This window comes from Lontra canadensis, unplaced genomic scaffold, assembly GCF_010015895.1.
Source record: "Lontra canadensis isolate GAN:19392208 unplaced genomic scaffold, GSC_riverotter_1.0 scaffold48, whole genome shotgun sequence".
Taxonomy (NCBI): domain Eukaryota; kingdom Metazoa; phylum Chordata; class Mammalia; order Carnivora; family Mustelidae; genus Lontra; species Lontra canadensis.
The window spans coordinates 14,767,294-14,773,293 of record NW_022631042.1 but is presented as its reverse complement, the minus strand read 5'-3'; positions in this window follow the sequence as shown (position 1 = coordinate 14,773,293).

Here is a 6,000-nt window from a genome sequence, read left to right as displayed (position 1 = left end):
TAATATAACAACATATAAAAGAGAAACCATAACCTATTCCTTTCTTTTTTATTTTAAATAATAGAAATAAGTGAGAATAGAAAACATTTTTTTCAGATATTTCTAATAGAACACCTGCCATTGACATTCCTGGGACACAGCCATGCCTATGCATTTCCTAACTGTCTATGGTTGTTTTTGAGCTATAATAGGAGAAGTAATGAATCACAACAGAGATGTAAGGCTGACAGGCTAAATAAAATATTTGTTATCTGACACTGCAAAAAGAAAAAAAAAAATGACAGCCCTTCCTCTGTAAGGGAATTAGTTGGTAACTAACTAAAATGCAAGATCAAAAAAGAGAAAATACTGATAAAGTTTACTCCATGAAAATGAAAACAAAATTTGCATGGCAAAAAGCAGCCTAGGTTAAATCAAAGCGTAAATGACAAACCCCGAGGAAATATTTACAATCTGTATAGCTTGTAAAGGTCAACTATTCCCAAAATAAAAATACATTTTAAAAATAGAAGCTAAAAGATTAAAATATCCTATAGGAAAATGGCAAAATACATGAAAAACCTACTCATGCAAAGAAATACACAAATAGATTTTAAAATTATACAGAGTTGATTAATGTCACTTATAAGAAGATAAAGCTCAATTAAAACTACTGAGATACCATTTCTCACTCATGAGACTGGCAAGAATATAAGTTTGACAATATTCTCTCTTAGTAAAGCTTTGAGAGAAAACAGGCACTCATAGATTCCTGGTAAACATGGAAAATACAACCATTTCATGGGGGAATTTAGAAATATCTAACAAAATTTCATATGCTTTTACTTTTCAACCTCGCAAAAATTCTTTCAGAAATTTACTCTGAAGGCAAAATTTTGATACTATGTAATATGTATTATGTAATATGCACAAAGGTATTTTTTGGGTAACTGCAAAATATGAAATTACACAAATATCCAGATATAGGAGATGAGTTGAACAAATGATGGCACATGACACAATGGAGGACTGTATAATGTAAAACAGATGTGAGATGCAAAATGATTTTTAAATTTTATGCCAGCAATTCACAATTGGAAATTGAAATTTAAAAATTGTATCTTTTACAGTAGCAATGATGACAATATCAAAAAACCTAAAGAATACTTAGTGAAAAATTTATCCAAATATATGAAGGATTTGTATGCTGACAACAATAAAACTTTAATGATAGAAGTTGAAGAAGAACTAAATAAATGAAGAGGTATATACCATGTTCACAGATTGGAAGAATCAATATATTTAAGATGTCAAAATTTCCCCCAAAGGGTAAGTGGATCCAATGTAATCCCAATGAAAATCACAAGAGGAATTTCCATAGAAATCAATCAACTGTTTGCAAAATTCATATGGGAAGGTAAAGGACAGACCATTGCCAAACCAGTTTTGTAAAGAGCTTTAACTGGTACTATTAAGTGTCAATGATCAAGACAGTGGAGTATTGGTGAATTCATAGATATATAGGTAAAAGGAAAAGAATTCAGAACTAGGCAACACCTAAGTGGTTAACTAATTTCTAACATCGTGCTAAGGAAATACAATGAACAAAGAATAGACTTTTCAACAAATGGTATTGGAACAATTGTTCATCTATGTGAAGAAAAAAAACTTAATACCAAACACCATGTATACAAACTAATTATAAGTGTTGCTTGTAAATGTATAACCTAAAATAGATGAAAATACAGAAGAAAATCTCTGTGACCTTGAATTAGGCAAAGATTGTTCATATAAGACACCAAAATCAAGATATAAAAGAAGTATTTGATAACCGTACTTCCTAAAATTAACATTTCTGCTCTTGCAATACTAAAAAAAAAAAGGTAAATAGAAATATCAGGAAAATGGAAAGAAAAGACACAGATTAGAAGAAAATATTTTCAGAAGAAATCAGGGAAAGAACTGGTGTTCAAAGTATTAAGAGAAATATCACAACTCAATAATAAGAAAAGAAAGCCAGTTAAAGAATGGGAAAGAGAACTAGTAGAATTTAGGTAGAAGTCACCTGAAATTTACTTCTCTTTTTTTGGCAGAATTTTAATTTAAGGAAAATACAAAAAAAGAAATGGCAGAAGACTCACATGTGCTCAGAGATGTAGAAAGTTGTAAATAGCACAGCTGCTATTTTACAATAATACCCCCAAAAAGCAGGAATGAAATTTAATAGTCTGTTTGAAAATTAATAGTTTGAGTCCATCAGAGAAATGAGGTTGCAGGGTATGTGACTTGTACAAAAAGACAGACAGGCACTTGGAGGAAGAAACAGGAGGTGAGCATTTGCTCACCTTGGACAGATGTCAAACACATTCACTTGGTCACAAGATTAAAGTAGAATTTGTTAATGGAATAATAAGTGCTCAGTAGACTAGTGGGAGAGTATGAACCCTTCAGACACACAGAGGGTATATTCCAGCACCTTTTAAGTTTCTTCTCCAGAGCCCCACAAAATTCTTACAGGGAAGATCAGGGACAATCCAGAGAAAAATTCCCTTGGTGCTGAAGGAGGTGAACAACAGCTACTGCTAAATTCACCCAGACCTAATCTACACCAACAACACTGTAGAAAAAGTGACTTCATTTCAAAGGAAGGTGCTGGTGGAATCGCACTGCAGTTGAGGAAAGGCAAAGGAGACAACCACTGAAGCTTTGCCCAGAACAACTCTCCAATGTCCAAAAGTAACATGTTTTCCTCTGCAGAAGGATGGGCATAAAAACCATGGCCTGAAGTTGGTGGGAACCTCCTGCTGTTGGGGAATGGAGACAAGGATTGAAAACGCTCCACCTCTGGAAAAGAGGCAGGAATACTTGTGAAGGCTACGTCCGTAAGACCCCCTTTCACTGTATCTGCTTAAAACTGAGACTTAAAAATATCAGAGAATGTGACTATTGCTGACCTTTCACCCCCATGCTAGCAAACCTTAAGTAAAATTAGCAGTGGAATAATGGAGCTAAGAGAGCTTCAAGACGCAGACTCTCTCTGGGAAGTAGAGCAAGAAGACTCAAAGACAAGTGAAGAGACAAAGACAAAAGTGCAACTAGAGGATTTTTTTAAGCATCTGAACTCTGACAACAAATTGCAATCCTGATAACATAGCAACAATAAACTTCAAATCCAGTCTCATGCCTGACTACTTAACCCCAAGTGACCCAAGGTCACTTTATCTTCTATACTCCTCTCTGGGGACTAGGCTGGGGGGTGGTGGGGAGTGTGAGTTTTCTGTTTTTCCATCTATACGAAGTTTCCTGCGAAGGAACCCGTACAAGTGTGCACAGTGGTGTGCTGACTCATAGTGTGTGAGTGGATGATGGAAAGTACAAGGCCTTTGAAGTAATAGAGAAGTAAGTTTGAATAGCTGCTTAGCCACTTAACTCAGCACAATCCAGGAAAGTTACTCAATCTTTTTCATAATATTGATGGGAACTGAAGAAATTTCCATACAGGACAGATTCAGCACAGGATCAAGACATCAGTGTCCTTTCCCGTTATAACTGAACTGCTTCACTGAGCCATCCCAGCTAACACAGGCACTCAGGGACTCTCTAAGTTACACCTCACATTGTCCTCCAAACAACAGTAAGGTTTGCTTTATTTTGAAAAGCTAAGAATTGTGAATAGAGAGAGTCTGGGGTAATACCACAAAGGATTTTTTCTTCCAAGATTTTTCTTCTTTCATAGTAATCCGAGCACCTAAAGCAATACCTATAGTATTTGTTAACGTTCCCCCAAATTTGTGAACTTTCATCAAACTACTGATCTATAAAATGTATATCTTCGTCATAAAGTTGTGAGATTATTATCTCATTGTTACTATATATAGTAATAAATCTTTTCTTCCAATTTTCATGATAGCCTTATAGTTCCCCACACTCTTGCCAAATATGGTGAAAAATCTATAACTCAGAGAGAAAAAGAGCTAAAGGATAGGTGTGTTTGAAGGAGAACTGTGAAGGTGTTTCCCCAGAAGGAAGATAACAATGAATTATTATAATGTGGGTGTGTTGGTGAGGTCTTCTGGGATCTGATAGCTATTTCTAGCAGGAACATAATAAAATAATACTGAGGCAGATCTTACAGAGACGGTCTTTCCTTGGTATTAAAGGAAATCTTCCTCCCCTGTCCTGGTCTCTGAATAAGAGGGCTGCCACTGCCTTCCCAGTCCTGATTCATGTCCTCTCTTGCAGAAAATTCTGAAGAGTCAGGGGCAATGCCAGCCCCATGGATAGGTAGGTGTTGTCAGCTTGGGTTTGCGGGGTCATTATATTCCTTTCTTGTCTGTTCACTGTTTCATTGCCTACTGTCAAATTGTTCAAGTGCCTCTGATTTCTCTCTAGTGTTTAGCTGGAGAGGCCATTGTGCAGTAGTACCAACAAAATGGAGGAGAGCCACTGGAATGAATCCTGGATGGTCCATGCAAGATTACAAACAATACCAGCCCAACTCCTGCTTGGACACAAATAGGAAAGACAATGGAGTCTTTTTCCTGATAATCCCTAAATTCCTCCAGTCTAGGAAGCACCCTGCTGTTGTGCCTACTGGGATCTCACAATGTTGCAAAGTCAGAAGGGACCTCTAAGAAAACCATCTCCATTACTAACCCTCAACTCCTTTCCCACTTGAGCAACTGCAGCAGACCATTCCTGCTTTTCATCACAGGCTCATAGCTTTTGGAACAGGAAAGGCCCTTTGGATATATGTAGCCCAGTGCCACACAACAAATATGTTATCAGGGTCCAGGGATGGCAAATGCCTTGTCCAGAGCTGGTTATCCACAGAGGGAGGTCTACCACTGCATTTCTAAAGATCACAGAGTAGCTTCCAAGAGGCTTCTTCTTTCAACATATCAGAGAACTGGGTTTGTTTTCCAATTTGACTTTTAACAAGGAATTGATTTTTCTATGGGAAATAGAATTCTACAAATTTCTTTTCATTTCAGGAAAATATTGTCACCAAGGAAATTATTTTCTCATTTTCTTTTGCCTGGTAAAGATTAGTGTTTCCAAATGGTAAAAAGGGCATACTAAAAAATGGAGACAATTTTTCATATTTCTCAAGTATATTTCTGTTGGCATGTTCAATTTTTCAGTTACTGAGGTGTATGCTCTTTCAGAAATACAATCTCAAATTACTGACAGCATGACTGATGTTTGTGAGAACAGAAGTTTTCCTTTGATGCATCTCTGAGCAGTTTCACACACTTGAACACCTGGAAATCAAAACCTCTTAATTCTCTGAACCCTGTTGCTGGTAATTTAGAAAAGTAGTTTGTTTACCACTTGGTTCCTATCTCTTTTTTTTCTTTCTTTTCTTCGTTCTTTTCTTCTTTCTTTTCTTCTCTCTCTCTCTTTCTTCTCTCTTTCTATTTATTCTCCTTGTCTCCATTTTCTATCAGCACTTTTCTTTGATTACTGCCTACATCAAAATAATTATTCAGTTATTCTGAGAAAAACATATAAAATATCAGATGTCATGAAGTCTATACAAGGACTTTCAATGACCACAAAAGATCAGATTGCCAATACAAAATTTCTACCTGCTTGTCCTGCCATGAAGCTCAGGAGAAGGCTGACATTTATGTAGAAGCTCTAATCAGTGTGGAAACTTCTAACCAGGCTGGATCAAGATATTTGCAGAAGAATTTAGTCTCATAGAAACTCCTCCTAGTAAGTAACTTTGTTCTTTTTTGATCCTGTAAATGAAAAACTGAGAGATGCTTTTTAGAAAACAATGTAGGATCACCTAAGCATTTGGACAACAATTATGCAGCTACTGGTCACCATGTATGGAAACAAAACTACTTCGTACTAGTTTTTTGTTGTTGTTGTTGTTGTTTTACTTCCCTTGTGAGAGTAGATTGAAATTCTATTTTTAGAAAATATACACACAGAATAAATAATGCAGGATTGAAATTAGAATACTTTTAGGACTCTGTGACCTATTTGTGAAAGTATTGGTTCAAGATG